This window comes from Solea senegalensis, linkage group LG18, assembly GCF_019176455.1.
Source record: "Solea senegalensis isolate Sse05_10M linkage group LG18, IFAPA_SoseM_1, whole genome shotgun sequence".
Lineage (NCBI taxonomy): Eukaryota > Metazoa > Chordata > Actinopteri > Pleuronectiformes > Soleidae > Solea > Solea senegalensis.
Genome location: NC_058041.1, coordinates 12,076,993 through 12,097,037, shown reverse-complemented (window position 1 = coordinate 12,097,037; position 20,045 = coordinate 12,076,993). Strand labels below are relative to the sequence as shown.

At 41.6% G+C, this 20,045-nt stretch overlaps 1 protein-coding gene across 1 annotated transcript in view; it reads right to left on the bottom strand.

Moving 5' to 3' along the window:
* Positions 1 to 20,045, bottom strand: part of LOC122759041 (zinc finger MIZ domain-containing protein 1-like) — a 112,638-nt gene that overhangs the window by 79,834 nt on the left and 12,759 nt on the right. The window lies entirely within an intron of this gene.

The following is a 20,045-nucleotide window of genomic DNA, read 5'->3' as shown; positions in this document are numbered from 1 at the left end:
CACATTTTGCCTTTTACGGTCTCTTTTGTTCAAAGGGTGTGACACTACATTTCCACAGAGCCAAACAGAAAGCAAGCGGCAATCTCTCTTTTCCCCCGCGTCCTCAAATAATTAATTATGTCATTTCAAGGAGCTTGAACGTGATGCTAGAAGAAAAGGACCGAATAAAAATGTCCTCGGGGTGATGTATGTGTTGTAGGTGTAAATATGAAATAACCTCTCCTCCCTCATCTCGGCTACGTTTAAGTCAATATCTGAAAGTGTCAGGCATCTGCTCAGTGACACAGCATGATTATAGCAATTCCTCTTCTCCTTCCATCACTCCTGAGCCCATCTTTTTAAGTCTAACGCTTCACGTGTAGAAAACAGTATCACCACAAGGTGAATTTTCACATTCAGCAGGAGAAAGCAGTCCCTTGTGCCTTGCACTTTTATTTAATCCTCCTTTTTTTTTTATCACTGGAAGATTTTTCAGGCCGCGTTTCTCCCCTCTTGGAAGTGCCGCTCGCTGAAAAGAGAAAGTGAAGGAGAGCTGGGGGCTCAATGAGTTGGTAGAGAGGAGGAGGAGAACAAGGAGGTGGAGGAGGAGGAGGAGGGGTTGACGCTGGGTGCCTCCTTTTTTTGTAAAGCCAGATTCTCCCCAGATACCTCTGTCCTATTCATCAACAGCTTTTCCAGGGCTGTGAAAAATCAATGTGCTCTGCACTGCAAACAGTTCATAATGACGGGGGATGGAGGGGGAAAAAAAGCTCAACTGCAACAGAATTGATTTGTTTAAGTACAATAACACGGCTCTGCAGTGCGGTGAGTAGGAGGCTCAAGCATCCACACTAAGACTGACTGGCAGCATGAGACCACGAGCAGTAATTGATAAACTGCTGGAAAAGGGCAAATCAGAAATACAGACTTCTTTTATCAAATTTAATGAGTGTTTTTTTTTTCCTCTGAATTACCACCTGACAGACGAACAAGACACAATTGCAGTGTTTCATGTTACCGCACAATCGCCTCTAAGACAATCACATTTAAAGAAACCACTAAACATTTCAGCAACATTTGGAAATAAATAACTAAAACTGTCAAAATGTAATTATCTTCAAGAGCAGTGTGGCAAAGGTTCAATATAGATTGACATGATGTTGACATAGCACATATTATCACTCAGGTTTGTGAAATGTTTCTCTGTTTAACAGGTGTTCGTTGTCTTTGAAAGCGCAGTTAGTTTCTTCAATCGGCAGCAAAAATAAGTCCGTTTGTGACATTTAACGGGATTATTATCGACAGTGACTGGTTTGAAAATCTTCATTGTGACATTTGTGGCCACATGAACAAGTTCATTTAATGATATATCTTTATTATTATTGTTGTTGTTATTATTATTATTAATCAATTTACAGACACATTTTCAATTGAGTAGCTTAATCGTGTAAACCATTTGGCAAATCTGATCAACTATCCACAAATTATACACTATAAATACGACACTATATCGCACATCTGCTCTAATCATGTGTGCAACTCACACACACACACTATTTGTGCTTTTGGCAGCGCGTCACTACATCTAAAGCCAGCTCAGAGCTCATGCAGAGTGTGTTTGATGTTGCATGGAGCCAAGTCATCAGAATATTTTCAAGATGACACCAGGCTTCTCAAAGGCAAAGTAAATAAATAAAAAGCACAAGGTGAGATCTTAAACCTCTTGATGCTGCAAGAAACGGGATCATGGCGTCGGTTGTGTCAAAACAGGCCAACACAATAAAACATTTCTCGCTGCTTTTTTTTTTTTTTGTAACCGGACCATAGAGGTGCATTTATCATTGTTATTGTTCCTTCAAAGAGCCACTTTCAGGTTTAATTGGATCCTCGTGAGCTGTTCTCACATAAGAACTCTGGACGCTGTCCACAGAATCAGGTGTGGACATTGTCTGGAGTTCATTCAGGAGATGCCCCTTCACACATGCAGCACAGGGGGCAAGTAGCACAGCGGCACTACTTTTTTCATGTACAACACGATAGCTGTTTATATCAGCCCGGTACACTCTCCTTTCTTTGTATCTTTTAAACCGCTAAGCTGTTAATAAAACATTTACCACCTGACCATAAACAGCCATTTCAAAAACATCATGCTCCAAATGTGGAGCAAAATATCCTGCTCTCATAAAGAGGAAACATCCACTGCACAACAGGGTTCAGTTAAAATGCTGTTGCTGCTTTTTGAAGTGATATTTGCGTTTGGGGTTAGAATAGAATAGAGCATCATTTTAGCATAAAATCATAAAAGAATATTTTAAAATAAGAGAGAACTGTAAAAGACAATCAATTACATTCAAAATGACTGCAGCTGTGGATTAAAAGCTTGGTGGTCACTTTGCACTTGGACTTAATGATTTTTTTGGGGTACATTTTTGGTTGCCAAGGGAACTCTGTAGCACCTTCCCCAACTCAAAGGCTCATACTGACAGAACAAGGGATGGGAGCTATGTTCCACGATGCTCCTCACCATGGAATGTCTGGACACCACCTTCTCAAGTCATTCACTGGCTAGAAAACAAAGATCTTTACCATTAGCTTTCACATATTATGTCCTGATTCCTGGATGCCATGCATGGTGAAAGCAGCTTAAAATCTCCACTGTCACTCGAGCTGGTCAGAGTCATTCCTCCACTCAGTATTGGCCTTTACTGCCTCCATGGCTGCAGCCATATGGGTAATGAGAGGTGGATGCCACCTGCCAAGCCTGGACAATGTCGGTAGAGAGGCACCTGGGGAGAAATCTCGCTCTGCTCTCAATGCTGTTAGGAAAAGCTCTTGAGAACCACAGGCTGTTCATGCACCCAGCCAGCACTGAGTGGCTATTATTCCCAGTGGGCCACATTTGCATTTTAACTGGTAAATATAGAAAGCACATGAGCGTGAATCATGTGTACAAATGGAACCGGAAAGGAACTACAGAGGAATCTTTTTTTTTTTTTTGCCACCGTGAGAAAAAGGAGGTGATATATGAATAACTCGGGAAAGTAAACATGTAATGCCGAGCGAAATCTCTGATAACAAGATGATACTTCAAGTGACCTCCAAAAAACATCTTTGAGAGCTTTCTCTTTCTTCTCACCGCACAACTTTTTTGATCATCACAGGGCAATACAGAGAACTGTGTGAAAAGAAAGTTTTAATCACACCATTATGTTCTTGGTAAATACCAGCGCAGAAACTTTTGACCTCCCATTCACCTCCCTCGGTAGTGCTCCACTTCCACTTGGCGTTACCTTGGCACAGAAATCACAACTCCTCCTCCAGGCTGCTTCCTGTTGTTGATATGCTCAAGACATACAAGATCCACATCTCTGCTTTTCAAAAGACGCCCCGACAAAGACACTTGATGTCAAAGGAGGAACGCTGGAATAGAGGATGAAGGACGTGGTGATGATTTTCAGCGGAAGGTTTTCATCTCAGAGAGAAACACGCCACATTCATCCACTGCGTCTGCGTTACAATAAACACTATTAATGTCATTGTACGCTAAATTAATTGAGGGGATAAACTTTCTGCAACGTTCACTGACTTTAATTGGGTTATTTTGTGATAATTAAATGACAATTTTAAAAGGTTGATAACTCATCAGTCTTACAATGGCATGTTTTGGGCGTGGAATAGTTTGCTTAAGTTCACAATAGTTTATTCTATGATTCAGTGACTGTAAATGTCAGCGTAAAGATGATGTAAATGTGTCATTGGAATTATGCTGAAATAGTAGTTTAGTGTAACTCATTGTCTGCATTTTAATCAGGGCTACAGCAATACATCTAGTGATTGATTAGTAATCAACTACTTAATCAGTCAACAATTATTTTTCTAATCGATTATTCAGTTTGTGTGTGTTTTTCATTCTCTGATTCCAGCTTCATATTTTTACTCCTCATGAAAAGTCAACTGAATATCTTCGGTTTGTTGACAAATCAGACTGATCAGGATTTCAATTAATTGGGTCATTAACTAATCAGTTGATTAGTGACAGAATAATCCAAATTGTGTGTTGCAGCTCTAATTTTTAATGTAACCCAACTAAAATCAAATGTTTTGACAGAGCAATACAGAGCTAATATTACACTAATCTACATTTATACAACAGTAAGGTTATTATACCTGTGTATATGTTTGAATATATACCTGCGCTCACTGACACTCAGATCCAGGTTAACAGAGAAGGGACTGAGCTTCCTCCCAGCATACAGGCAACTGGTCCCACAGGACTTCCATGTGGAGTGATTACATGGGCTGGACTCATGTTGTGGACCAAAGCCATAAACATGGAGTGGTGAATAAAATGCTGTAGTGATGATTACAGGTTTTTAGAGATAATGGATTTTCGCATGATACATAAGAGGGAGCATGAGACACCATTTGTGTTAGCTCCCTAATCTTCACTCTATACTGATTAACCCAACTGCTGGTGCCTAGTTAAATAACACCACTGCTGTAATTATATGGAGCATCACAGACACACACACAGGCTAATGCACATTGGTGCAAAACAGTGTAGCAACTGTGCGCCACCAGATCTGCATCACAGCAACCACCAATTATGTGTCTTATTTATGCAAATGCAGGTAATTTACTTCCTGCTGAGCATTACTTCCCAACCATGTTTGCCCTGTAGCATCGGTTGTTTGTGTTGTGGAGTAGCCTAAACAAGTGGGACAAGAGAATACAGTGATCCCCCCCAAAAAAAAAACTCAAACAGTTCAAAGGGTTGATTTAAAGGTCTTTCATGACATAGGCTTTGGTTTAGTAGTCTTGGCAGTGAAAAACTCTTCAGTCTTAAAAAATGATTGCAAAATGAAGACCTCACAAAGTATGCAGTGCTGGAGGCGCGATGAGCTAACTGGTGAGCTAATATGCTTTCAGGAGGAGGCTGATGTGACTCAGTCAAGAATGCTCCTGATGGAATTTGCTCAAATGATTGTTCCATCGCCCCAATATTGAAACGCTAACGAGTGAGAGAGTTTGCTCATTATTAGCACTATTAGACGGGCGTGATGGCCAAAACTGTGAATATTGAATGAAGCTGGATTTCATCGTCTTCTGTAGTTGAAAACAATGAACTGGTGCTTCTGTGTGTCTTACATGAATTAATGGCTTCAATATTATTTGTTCTCCCACTCTCATTTTCTTTACAGCATATCTCATTTCAAAAGTGAGCGCAGCCCAGGAGGGCGGCTGTATTTTTCTTCCTTTGTTTCTAGTCTTTCCCTATCAGAGCAAGCGGGTGGTAGAGAGAGATGGAGAGAGGGAGAGAGAGAGAGAGACTGAGGTGCAAGCTGCCGGCAGAGCAAAAAAAGCAAAGACATGCTGCACCATCTGACCAGAGACATAAAAATGATGCTCCTGTACTATGTGCGGCTTCATCTGCAAAGCAAATCACCTGCCCCACAGCTACAGATTCCTCTCTGGTCACCTGGCTCTTCTCACCATTACACCGGCCTGGGGAACAGAGGAGGGTTTACTGAAGGTGAAGGACTTCATAGAGAGACAAGAAAGACAGAGAAACAGAGGGCAGACCTTCCAGCCAATTGCAGAGAAGATGTGGGGGTGTAATGAGGCTTGATCTGTCACGAGAAAGAACTACAGACCCGTATTTGCATTTTCATCCCCTTTCTTCATCTCCCTCCCTCATCTTTTTTTCTCCTCCTTTCCTCGTAATAATGAAAAAAAGAAGCAATGAGAGGGAAGAAAGAGGGGGAGCGGACAAATACACAGAGGAATCCAAGGAGGGGAAAGAAAGCACAGTACTACTGGGAGGTGGGGGGGAAATGATTAAAGGCTGAGATGAACACAATCTGCTGGTTCCAAAGGAAAGAGGAAGGAATTTCCAGAGCCAATAAGCCAAGCATCACAGGGAGACCTGCCTCTGCCTGCTATTCAACCATGACCATGCTGGCTGAAGCACATTTCCTACATCCGCCCTTTTGCACTAGCCTATGGCATGTGTGCTCCGTGCACATGCAATCATTATGAAATCACATTTTTTTTTTTTTTCTATGAAGACATTGTTTGTTTCCTCGCAGTAATAGGAACCACTAGAAATCTGACACCCGTGTGGGATTCCGCAGGATCGTGGCTGCTGCAGGTAACCGCGTATAAAAGCGCTAGACTGACTCGGTTGGAAAAAAGACTCTTGAAGCAGAAGAGAAAGAAGAACAGTAACATCAATAATGAAGTGAAGGAGATGCGGAGAGGAGAGAAAACAAAGGCGTTCATAACAAATGAGAAAATAGGCAGAGCGTCTCATTGCAAGAGTGCTAACGACAATCAATTAGCAATTGCTCATGATCTTGGGTGCACCAGAGTATAAGGTGTCTTAATGAGTCCCATTTCCATTAGCTGCTCGACTCGAGAGGCACAAGGAGGAGGCTGCACCAAAGCAGCTCCTCCATCTCAATGCCTAATGACTGCGAGAGTGGATTACTCCATCAATTCCTCGCTTCTCTTTGTTTATCCCCAGCGTAAATAATGGTCAACCATTACAATGCATTAAACGGGCCACTCACCGCACAGAGAGTGAGAGGCAGAAAGTGGAGCACAAGTGCACCGACGGCATCCTCTAGTGATCTCCAGGAAATCGGCCAACGCCGGCCATGTGGTGGCCGACAGGAGGGAGCAAGGAGTGCTCATGCTCAAAGAATATCTGGCCGGTTTCTACTCGAAGGTATGGTTGGAGAGTAGAGGCTGATTTCTTATTAACACCCCGTCAAGGTTGTGTTCAATGAAGGTTCCATAACCCTCTGAGGCCACCTGCCTCAGAAGAGACAGAAACATACACAAGTAGACAACACAAATAAATAAAACTAAACTACTGCTGTCTCTCTTCTGTTTCAGTGGAACTGTATTTCCTGAAACAACCTTTTATTTATGGTTTAGTGCTTGGTGAAATGTTCCGAATTTTTGCCTCAGCTACTATTGTTGTGCCATGTCATGCCTTGAATATTTCAGTGGAGCGACATTCAGTTTCACTACAAAATGAATCAATCAAAATGTTAAACATTACCCTGCCTTTTTACTGACAATAATGACTGTTCAATTTAAGTACGTTATGAGGTTACTAGGCCTATTTGCATTGGTGATTTAATGCATATGTGTCATGGAAAGAATGACACCAGAATCTAATAATACTGTCAAATCCAGTAAGGCAATTTGCATTAATTGATAATTACACCAGAGTGGGTGTATATAGACTTTATGTGGCAGTATTAAGCAGCATAAATCAAACAGATGCCATAGACTTCACGGTAAAATAAAGCAACAGAATAGCCGTAAACCCAAACAGTGTCTGCAGCCGACATTGTTGATGGTCCCTGCTGTACAGCGAGCTGCAACAATCAGTCATTTGTTGCACGCACCTGTCTGAGTGCCACTCTGTGAGACTGGTGCGCTGCAAAGTCCTTCACGATCGGCTTCAGATCCCGCGCGCACGCTTGCTCATTCCGAATCCTCTCAGCTTTCCCTGGTGTCGCTGCTCTGCTCGGAGTTTTCAAACACAGGGCTTAATTAGCTCTGCGGTCACAAACGGGGAACTTGAAAAGCAGCGGAGAGGTGGCGCGCACCTCACTGACAGTAGAAGTGAATTCTTAAGAGTCTGTTGTTGTTACTTTAGCACTTAGCGTTTAACTGAGGCCCAGAAGGTGCGTGTCACTCTCTGTAATGGCTGGTGACATTTGTTGTGATTGATTTAGTTCAAGTGGCTCCCAGACGTATTAAATAGACCCTAAAGGTAAAAAGGGGAAAACTATATGGTATATTTCTATAGTTCAAAGTAGTTCCAGTCCTGTTAGACACTCAGTATGTTAACTTGGAAAAAGTACATTGTTGTGTTAGTCTGAAAAAAATCCGACTTTACAACACATGTATACATATTATTCCAACTGAAATTATCAATCTAATTTCTTGAAGTAAGACTAACACAGCATAATAATGCGGCTGGAAGTCAAATGACTATTGCATGTGTACCATTGGTGGTACGCCAGCTTCCTTTAGTGGTACATGGAGGAAAATTCAGAAATACACCTTATGGAGACAAGTCACCTTATATCTCTGGCTTCATCTTAATCTAATTCTGCTATACGAGTGTCTGAGAGAGCAAATGATCTTATTTGGGAATAAATCTGCCTCCTGTAAAAAGTCTGTGGCTGACTTTGCTCGGCCCATTTACACCACAGCATTTTAGCGTTGGTGATAATGGTGATACTTCAAGAGCTCAATGTTTTCTCAGGTGGTACTTGGTACAAAACATTTGTGAACCACTGGCCTATACTGTACATTGAATTGTACACAACTAGCCTTCGGGCATTCAGCGCAGGCTCCACGGTTCCCACTCGACCAGAAAACAATGGAAGAAGCAAGTCATTTAATGGACAGTATGAGGATTTAATAATGTCGTCCAACTACAACTTTAGTTCAGCTTCACCGTGCATGGAAACATCTTTGCACTGGATGACACTTTGTGCTCTCACCAACTCGACACTCCATTGCACTGGAGCTCTAAAAGAAATATCAACAAGACAAGACAAATAAAGCCAAAAACCTGGCCTTGATAAACAGCATCAGCGACGTGAGAGGATGGATCCGAGCCTTGTGCAATCAACTTTATATTCCTGTCATAAGAGAGAATATAAATGTACCTCAGTGGTTGCAGAGCTTTCACACAGAATCGTCCCAATCAATATTTCACCCCTAGCTCCATCACTCCCTTTCTGTCTCCTGCTCTCTATTCTGGCACTCTTTTGGGTTCCCTCTTGTGTCGAAGCACCAGACAGGATAAAAAATTAAACGTATCAGCAGAAAAACACACAAGTGGAAATGATCTTGCCGCTGTGGCCACGCGGGTCATGAATTCAGCTAACAGCGCTTATCACGGGTGACTGCTATTAGTCTTAATAGCTCCGGTGACAACCTTGCCTTGAGAGAAGATGGGCTCTGCTTCCCAGGTCTCACCACAGGCAGGTGATTCTCCTCTGCAGTCTATTCATGTGTCATCGTGAAGGCAACGCTGGATGAAGAAAAAAAAAATGTCTGACGGCCAGCCCATTATAGAGCCTTATGTTCTCACACTCAGCGTCAATCAGGGGCAAATTAACAGTTCAGTCAAGTGAAGATCTAAATGCTCCTTCACTTGATCGCGCCTTGTAAGCATGCAAAGGCCCAAAATAAACACACAAGGCAAATATTACACACTAGACAACATGTTATTCTCATTAATGATCCTACAAGTGAAGCCCAGAAAATCCAGACATTTTCCCAAATCATACATCAAGACTGCAGCAGAAGATTGGGTCATTCTCCCAACAGCAGGACAGCAGATGTTTCTCCTGTTTAATCACATGGTGCTCGTTCCCACCTTTTCCGGAAATTTGACTGGGGGGCTGGCAGGAAAAGTTCCGGAGCAGCATTTGCAGACATTCGCTCTCTCTCTCATACAGCCCCCTTGTTACGATTTCTGGAAAATGTCTGGAATTCATTGCATGTCTGAAAACAGCGACACAAAATGTAAACAATGAACGGCTGATAAATCAACGATTTGCTGGACTAAAGCGCAGAATATGAGTTTCATTTTCCAAGGGAGAAAGCACGCAGCTCGCCTCACGCAGTCACACAGTGGAACTTTGAGCTCTGTGTTTCTTAACGTGAAACGTTCCGTGAGAGTTATCAGTGATGTGTCTTCCCAGTTCAATACTGTTCGCCGGCCTGTCTGTTTGACCTCCTATCAAGACAAGATGTTCTAACAAGCTGTAAATCGCCAAGGCTTCTACAAGGAATCTTATGGGTTTCATTTTCTCGCTCTGGCTGTCGGTCACATAACACTGTATGTGGAGAAACTCACACTTTCCTCCACAGCCTTGAACGCCTAATGTGTCTAGTGTGCTTTTAAACAACAAATGTGAGTTTCATGGCTTCAGTGAATGCCGCCACGGTCAAGAAAGTGTGCGGTGTTTCGCATGAATGCTGAAGGTGAGGAAAAATGATTTCTCTCGCCGAACTAAACGTTACATTGTGCACAGCCTGTCTCAGAATGGGACGCGCAACCTTGCTGGGCTTAAGAGACGGAGCGGGAAAGTGAGAGTGTGAGAGGTAGGGCTACATGAACACCACCACAGCACAGATCCTCAGTGAACCTTCACACAAAGCGACATGAAAGCGGTGTAAAAAGGAAGCCATTTCAGCCACAATGCTTTCCCGTGATCCAGAGGAATCCTCAGCCACTGCACTCCCCCACAAAATGACTGAGACCATGTCAACATGTTCCTCCATTTAGACCTGGGGGAGGGAGGAATTACTTTGATCCACTTTGAGGCATGTCTTCCTTTACTGTCAAGAGCCGGTTAGGGCTTACGGTGGAAAGGGAAGACACTCGTGAACCCAGCTCTGGAAAATCTTCATGCCACAGAGGCACTTCAAGAATATAAAGATGAAAAGTGTTCAATAATTATGGCAAGTGTGAAGGATTTGATGTTGATGCAGCTTCCAAGCCACAAAGACACAGTAGAAGAAGAAACTGGAACTCGTGGCAGCGGCCCCTTATCTTCGCTGAGCGATGACACTGTTTTACGGACATGACAAAGTGCAGAGATACTGGGCAGAACAGGCTGCAGCTGCAGATCTGAGCGTAGAACAATGGGAGACTGTGCTGATTTCTAGCCTGAACAATGGCAGGATGACATGGAGCCTGACAGACACACACAGAGCGGCAGGATCTACGCTGCAGACAGGAGCAGCAGCTTCACAGAGCAACAGCGCTGCCAAAAAGCATCTCCTCGTCTTCCTTTTCCCTCTCCCAGCATCTTTTATGTGTCATGGCACCTCTAGCACTCATAACTCTGAAGTGAACAGGAGAACTCTGAGCATCACCACAGGCACAGCTTTGTGAGATACTGCTGAAAACGCGAGATATGAGCCGCTCTTAAATGGGTTACTGATGTCGTTTTAGTGTTTCAAGCTCAAATTATAGTATTTAGTACGACATGTGACTTTCATTGATGGTTCTCAGTATAAAAAAAAAAGATGTTTGAGAAAATAAAAGCATAATTTCCTCAGCAGATTTACAGCAGTTATTTAGCCTTGTGGAAAATACACTGATTTGTCAGAGTGCACATATAAATTCAAGTAATAGCACACTCTTTCTATAAAATATGGAGGGACTGCAAAAAGCCAGTTAGCTTAGTGAAGCACAAAGACATGCAAACAGAGGGAGGCAGCTACGTAGTTTGACTCTCTCCAACAGTAATCAAGATGGCCAGGCTGTGTCAGCCACATCTGAAGCTAACTTGACCCAATATAAATCACATATTTAATGAAAAGCAACACATTTTTTGAAACATTTGGGAATGTTATAAATCTGCCAGTTCTGGCCAATTAACCAGAGTATTGGGATGAACTCTTGAAACCATCCATTAAGTCGATTTAGTACACTAACTTTTAAACATAGCTGTTTATAAAAAAGAAAAAATATAGTCTTGCGAGTGATTAAAAAATACAAGTCGTAGAAAAAGTAGGAAAGCAAAATACAAGAAAACAGCAAAACGAAAGTGCTAAATCCAGGATGTGTTGAAATCTCTTGTCTTCCATATGTCACTGAAGAGCTCAAAGTGTCCTTCATTATTCATGTCCTCTGAGCAGGACTTGAAGCAGCTTTGCTTCCCTTATCAATCATTTATCAGCTTTCCACTGAACATGCTCCGATCCTCCGGTGTCAAATCAGACAAGAAGTGGCTGAAGAGGCGGCGATCTTAAGTCTTTCCTTTATCAAATGAGGCGAACATGAGCCCCCAACACCTGCTCTCAAAATGAGCAGCAATGCTGCGCTAACGTGCAGGATCCCGAGCAATCCGCGACCTGTCAATCATTGTACACACCACACTCAGGTCTCATAAATCAATAATAGCATGCCAGAGCCTATTTGTGCAGACTCCTGTGCGTGTCCTTGTATTATGAAAACACCTCAACAGAGGAAACGAAAGATGGGATCTGATTCAAATATTTTCCAAGCAATCGTTTCAGTAAAACAGATTAAAACAGACTTTCCCACCTCGCGCCCTGCATGAGCAGGATCCCGTCTTGCTTGAGTGCGATAGGCACTTGGTTAACAGCAAACATAATCAAACTTTCTGGTCTGCCTTCAAATTCAAAGCATATCGTGCAGAGTTCTTTGCCAGCAATCTCCAATTACTTTGTGCGTGCAAGTGTTCACTGCAATGGAACTTTTCCATTACACTGAAGCTGTCCCCATCGAGAGCCAGCCAGCATCGACAGCAGACCGTGTCACCGTGTTTGTCTGTGAAAAGACTGGATACAAACCACAGGTGCAGAGAGTGTCTTTTCGAACCACCACAGAGAGAAGGGGGCAGGGCAACACTCAGCGCCCCCTCGGCTATGTTTGTCACAATTATTCAGTAGGTCAACTTTCTCCCAGTCTCATTAAGAGGTAACGCACTGAGGCTAAAAACCTCTTTTTTCTGGCACCCACAGGAAATGTTTCGGCTCGCAGACAGCCACTGATGCAGTCGTTCTCCTCACCTCGCGATGGGTTCAGGAAACGAGAATGAGGGATTATTTGATGTAACTTCCATTCAAGAGGCCAATTCAGCCCGACCAATCAATACTAATCAACAGCGAGATGACAGGAGATGAAATTCCCTCTGTTGCAGCCAAGGTCTCATGTATCAGGATTTAGAGGCTGCACTCCCGATTTCCTCTTTCCGCTCTTTCTCTCGCAAAGCCAAAGATTAAAAGCAAGTGAGTATAAATATAGTCATAAACTTACTCTACTTAGTGAAAACAATCTAATTCTCTATAGGGCCATCTTACAGGCTTACAGAGCATTTGTTTAATGCATCACAGATCAGTAATTCATCATCAGGACAACTTCCTGGAAAGTTGGTGGCTGGCTGATGAGGTGGAGACAAAAAGAGTGCATTTCCATTCATCAGCATGTCAACAAATAGACTAGATTGATATTCCTTGATATCCGCGGACCTGAAAATTGTGATCATAATAAAAAGATTTTTTGGCCAACCCCCGCAACTGCATTTGACCTACATTTCCAAAAGTAAATGCAGAAATGAAATGATATCATTACTCATTCATCTGTGTGCACACAGCATTTTACTGCTGCGGTTGTAGTTTGCAACTAATTAACATGAAATTACACGACGGCACCTTTACAGTGACTGTTTCACCCAACTATTGAGGAAACTTTCAATTTGAATTGTTTAGATTAGGGTTTCTCAATCCTGGTCCTGGGGACCCACAGCCCTGCATGGTTTAGATGTTTCCTGATTCTAATAAACTGGAAAGGATCAGGACTGAGAAACAATAGTTTAGATAATTGCAAAGGAAATGCAACAAGTCCTCATAGTTGCCAACCTGGAACTATTTTACCTTTCTTGTCCATAAAATGATTGATTAAGCGACTTGTTATATATATATATATATATATATATATATATATATATATGTATACATATATACATATATATATATATATATATATATATATATATATATATATATATATATATATATACATATATAAGGGTTAGTGCATATACTATATGCACCCCTTACTCTGAATCAAATCAAGTATAGTTTTGTAAAATGTTCTTGGACAAAAGTGCTACTCAGCTTCAGAATACCTTATCTTTTGTAGGTATAGGCAAAAATAAATACTACTCCAGTAAAATAAATACAAGGACCTTCAAGTTGTACTTGATGAAATGGGTTACATTTCACAACTGTAACCACGTAACGTTCCATATTCCAATACAGGCCTTGTATTGGGTTATTTACACATTGTGGTTTTGTGTGCTTTGCTTGAAGGATCCGAAATCTTCTTCCTCCTCCGCGACTGCTCAAATCTCGTTTCAACAGCCTGCAAATTATTCATCTCCAGCATTAACCATGTTGACAGTTTCAAGCTCTGAGAGAGAGCACAGCCTGCAGAGGGAGGCCTTTCATCTGAGGCACCGAACAACAGAGAGCACAAGCTCTTCATGTTAACACAGGAAACATATATTTAATGAGACAACCACTGCAATCTCTGCTGCCATGCTAAGTGAATCTGACCCCACACCACAATGTAGCGGCGCTGCCAAACAGCCACAGTCTAGACAAGGCCAGAGCTGGGATGGGGGGCCTCCCGAAAGCTTCTGCACAGCACAAGGAATGTGCTTTTTTTTTACCTCTGAGGAGAGAGGAAACGCATGAGTGCGAGTAAAGAGGGAGCGAGATCCCCACAAAGGTCAGAGCGCATCCCTGGAGGTGTCAGGGGGAGTAAATGGGCATGACTGCAGTACAAGGGGTTATACCCACTTCTCTCCCTCCTCCTCCTGCTCATCCTCCCTTCTCTTCTTCTCAGGTGGCTCCCACTGACTCATCCATAGAGCACTTGAGAGAGCAAAGCAACAAAAATTGGAACCCGGAAACAACTGAAAAAAAAACAAAACACAACTTCATTTGAAAAGTGATGTAAATGTGACATGAAAGAGGATCTCTGGGAAAAACGCAGGGAACGGAAGCAGCTCCACGTGGACGGGGTCAAGCTTGTTTGGCGACTCCAGAGGCTGCTGCTGTTGCCGGTTTTCGTTCTCTGCACGGCTCACTGAAGGCTGACACAGTATCAAGGCACATGAATATTCAGTGACCAAGTAAATGAGGCAGATAGCACTCGACGTGTTCAACATCCACCTTTGGCACCTTCCCTCTACAAAGCCAACAAGGTGAAGCAGCAGAACAAATATGTTGGTTGTTTGTGGGCGGCAACCATCCCCTCTGATGAATTGGACAGCTTTGCAACAAAGAGAATGAGTTTTTGGGGGGGGCGAGCTGTATTAAAAATTAGCCGGACTCGGAAAAACAATGTAATTTCCTCCGTGGGATTTGTTGCTAAACTGGCGTAGTATTTTTGGAGACTGGGGATAAAGTAAAAATTGCAGCATTACGCCTTGCAATATGCTGACATTTACATTCTTAGAAAAACATGTTTCCCTCATCTATAATCCCTGCTGGTATCAAAATGTTTGCTCTCTAAATATTTACCAACCCTGAGTCACATCTAAAGCCTAACACAGGCACCTTGAGACTTCCCCTTCCCCCACACACACACACATACACACACACACACACCCCCGAGTGTTGTGTCCCAAAGGAAATGTTGTGAAAGCACTACACACTAGCTTGCAAGTGCTTAAACTCTCTGAGCACACAACGCATTCCTGCAACACATCTGAGGGATAAAATGCACACACACACATATATATCTGCCACTGACAAACTGTGCTGCTTAAAATCAGAGTCACGACCAAGAAAGAGACACGCGCTTAGTTTTCACAGTCTCCGTTTTCACACCAAAACAGCGGAGAGGAGTAAATGTATTACTCTGATAGGCAAAAGTAATGTAAATATTGACACTTCATGCTTAACCACCAGTTAAAGCCGTATCACATCTGCTCAGTACTATTCCAGGTGAGGTGAGAAAAAAAAAATACATTGTGAGTGTCACTTCATGGCTGGGACCTGTCAAGTTGACACTTCTGGACGATGTAGCAGAGCACAGACCATGTACTTGGCTGATTTATCCATTGTCCATTCATGCAAATGTGAAGCAGAGACTTTATAACATGACACTTAACAAGAACTAGGGCTGAACCATATTGGTAAAATGACTCAATACAATTATTTGTGGACATATCGTGTGATTAAAATGGTGTAATGACTTTTTAAGTTGAGCTTCATCTTAATATTATTCAAGTTATACATGAAGACATGCGATACATACAGTATTAACTACGTGGCACATAACACAGAACAATCAAAAACAGAATGGTTTAACTGCAGCCTCTGCAATCAGCCTCTGCGATCAGCTGTTTGTATTGTCTGAAATTACGATTTAGATCTGAAAAGCGTTCATTGTTCAGTTCCTGCTCCGACTAACAACCACTTTGTATTGATAGTATTGAATGTACAAAATGAGACTGTCACAGTTCCTTTATCCCAGTGAGACATTTTCAAAGTGCAATACTTCCAAAATCCAAAGAGATTCAATTTACTCCCCTATGAGACTAAAAAAAAAAGAGAGCGGATAATCCTCTTAGATGAAAAGCTTAAACAACATTTGGTCTCTTTAGTTTGCGCTTTCGCGATAAATCGATTACAAAAGTACACACTGATCTTTTTTCTGTCAATTCATCAACTAATCACATCACCTCTACTCCTCAGTATTATTCTACCGATGTACCAAACTCTTCATAATGTGTTGAGCGCTCGTAGTTCAACAATAACTGTTGAACTAAGATTTAACATCATGTACAGTAAATGTTCATGGAAGATTAATCCAGCTGATCTTTTATTGCTTCTTGATCACATCCAACTTAAAAAGTGTCTGTCAAGAAGCGTCAGCTCTATTAGTGTTTTTTTGTCTCGTTTAGTTCAGTTGTTTTGTTAGTTTAGGTTTAAAGTCACGTTAAGTTCATGTCACTTTTGTTGTGGGTTTGATTTTCACTTCCCCTTTTATTTTGGTAAATGTTGTGTCTTCCTGTCGTGTAGTTTCCTCAGTTGTTTTGACACATCTCCCCTAATTCCCTCATGCACCTCACCTGGTGATCCTTTAGTAATCACTCGCACCTGCCCTTGATTCCCTCTTCCCTATGTAGAGTCCCCAGTTTCTTTGTCATGTGCAAGAGCGTCGTTTATACTTCTAGGTGCCAAGTTGGTTTCACCTTAGCGCAAGCGTCAAGTCTTGTTTGTTTTTTATTTTGTTTTCTCTTAGCATAGTTTAGTTTAGCGCTGTCCTTCTGTAAAGAAGTGATTTTGTTTTCTCCTAGCATAGTTTAGTTTAGTGCTGTCCTTCTGTAAAGAAGTGATTTTGTTTTCTCCTTGCATAGTTTAGTTTAGTGCTGTCCTTCTGTAAAGAAGTGATTTTGTTTTCTCCATAGTCTAGTTTAGTTAAGTGATTTTGTTTTCTCCTAGCATAGTCTAGTTTAGCGTTGTCCTTCTGTAAAGAAGTGATTTTGTTTTCTCCTAGCATAGTCTAGTTTAGCGTTGTCCTTCTGTAAAGAAGTGATTTTGTTTTCATCTAGCATAGTTTAGTTTAGTTGTCCTTCTGTAAAGAAGTGATTTTCTCCTAGCATAGTCTACTTTAGCTGTCCTTCTGTAAAGAAGTGATTTTGTTTTCTCCTAGCATAGTCTAGTTTAGCTGTCCTTCTGTAAAGAAGGATTTTATTTTCATCTATAGTCTAGTTTAGCTTGTCCTTCTGTAAAGAAGTGATTTTATTTTCATCTAGCATAGTCTAGTTTAGCTGTCCTGTTTTTATTTTCATCGTAGTCTTTTGTCCTTCTGTAAAGAAGTGATTTTGTTTTCTCCTAGCATAGTCTAGTTTAGCGTTGTCCTTCTGTAAAGAAGTGATTTTATTTTCATCGAGCATAGTCTAGTTTAGAGTTGTCCTTCTGTAAAGAAGTGATTTTATTTTCATCTAGCATAGTCTAGTTTAGCGTTGTCCTTCTGTAAAGAAGTGATTTTGTTTTCTCCTAGCATAGTCTACTTTAGCGTTGTCCTTCTGTAAAGAAGTGATTTTGTTTTCTCCTATCTTAGTTTAGTTTTTCCTTCTGTAAAGCAGTGATGTTGTTTTTGCCTGCCTTCTCAAGAGGAAAATAAAGTCTCTTGAACCATTCGTCCTGTCTCGTGCATTTGGGTCCAAGTGTCTCATGATACTAACGCGTTAAATGGATTCTGTTTTCATCTGTTTCCTGAATAATGGTGATGGGCATTTATTCACTGTCCTGTGTTGTGTTTTGCAGACAAACTGATTGATTACATAATCAGAATATTAATCAATAATGCAAATGTGTTAGCTGCAGCTTTTTTACTAGCATTCAATAGGATTGTGTTGTGATGTCATGGTGCAATACAAGTTAATGAAGTTAACGCTTCATTATTGCAGTATTGATTTTGGCTGAGCTCCAGTCGTCAAAGAGTGTTTGAAGGAAAGTTGTTTTTTTTTTGGTGTCTTGCTTTGACTGGGTTTGATGTGGTTACAATTCAATTGAATTGAAATGTGGTCTTTAAAAGACAGTGTGTTCGCGCTGCATGGGAAACTGTATTTCAGCATGCAGTGTGAAACCATATGGAATGGGCCTGGGTGACAAGTCAAAGCAAAGCCGAACGTGTAAATGAGTTCAAAGAGAGACACAAAGAAGACTGTTATCATGTAGTAAACAGATGAATATTGTTATGTTTTTTTTCCCCCCTTATTCTCTTTTGTTTTGTGCCTTCACACTTTATTTTTATATTAACACAGTATGGATAGTGTTGTAAATAAATATGGGATCATTGATTTTATAACGACCCAGCTCTCTGTGTGTGTGTGTGTGTGTGTGTGCAGCCTAACTCACAAATGAACTGAGAGGTTATGTTCTACCAAACACAAACACACACTGACCTCCTCGTACACCTCCCCTGCCTCCGCCTCCCCCTGCTCAGTGCACCCTGACTCCTGATAAGCTGGTGTGCCAGTCGTGCCAGCGCCGCGGATGACTCCGTTTGCACAACCGCTCCATTGTTGCTGCGCAGAGTGGACAACTGCACTTTGGACCTTTCAGTGGGGAGAGCCTTTTATTGTGTTTCCCTTAAGGGCATCCACTGTGGTTTATCTGCGACCTGCAAACCGCACACACTTTAAACACAGCATTAGGCATATCTAAGGTAGGAAAACATAAACAGAAGCCGCTGCGCAGGCTTAGTTTAGTTTTTGCTTTTAAAAAACACTCGTGTCAGAATCATCTGTGCAGCTGGAATCTGATCCACTGCCAGCTGACCTTTTCCACAAAGCAGCATTAAGTATAACAGTTGGGCTGAGTTAAGTGATTGCAATTTATGAGTCCATTTAACTTGATTCAATATTGGATGACAAACGATTACCATGGCAAAGTAATGCTTACATACAGGAAAATAACTCGGCCACGCACAAACACACAGCTTCATCAAACTTAACAATCACCTCACTGTCTGTCTGCAAGTCTGCGGAGGGCTGAACAGAATTTTAAAAATGCAGGACAGGGCTAGAAAAAGAAGTAGAGGAGGTTGCATATCAAATATCCAGATATTGTTTTGTTTTTTTCCTCTCCTCAAATTCTGTTAAGCTGCAAATGTATGTGTATTGAATAGATGTAGTCACTGAAACTGGTCAACTGGCCAAACGGATTAAATGAATCAAATTCCTGTCCTGAAAACATTGAGGAAGTGTCAACTTGAAACATTTTCAATTTATCCCCGTAAGGTCCCAGATTTCTTCATCTCGCTGTAGAACAAGCTGCTTAGTCTGCAAAAAAAAAAAACAGGCTGCAACACGTTGCCAAACATTGGCCCGGGCATTAAATGATCCACACACACAATAAGCATATTTGATTCATTGTGTAGCCGGAAGAAGAGTTACACGACTTTTAGGAAACGGGCTCAGACTCTGAAGAAACAATGTAGCCTACTTTGCACACTCCTCACTGCTCCCTTTTCACTCATATCCTCTTGGATTTTATGACTCTGGTTAAAATGCAACCATTAAATATTCATGTTTGAGGGCTTTCACCCGTGAAGCAGTTTCCTTTTTTTTTTTCTCTCACGCCTTCTCTGAGCGTCAGAGAAAGTGAGAAACTTTTTTTTTTAATTTTAACTGACAGAAAAAAAAAAAAGAAAAAGAAAGAAAGAGGCTTTGGGAGTTCAACAAAGTGTAGACTACTTTTCTACGATATCTTACTGCACCAACACGAGCTTTGTCTCCTTGGCTTTTATCCTCATTTATTCCTAGAACTCCAGACCCACAGTGAGTGAGTTAAGTATATTAACATGACATACACTGGCCATTTATGTGTGAGTGTTTTTGCTCACTTCATTTTTCACTTGTCTTTGCTATTTATTATGCAAAACACTTCCTATAGAGCTTTGGTAGCTGCCAAAGACATGCAACTTGTCATAAAAATTCAAGATGGTGGATAGCTGTTGTGCC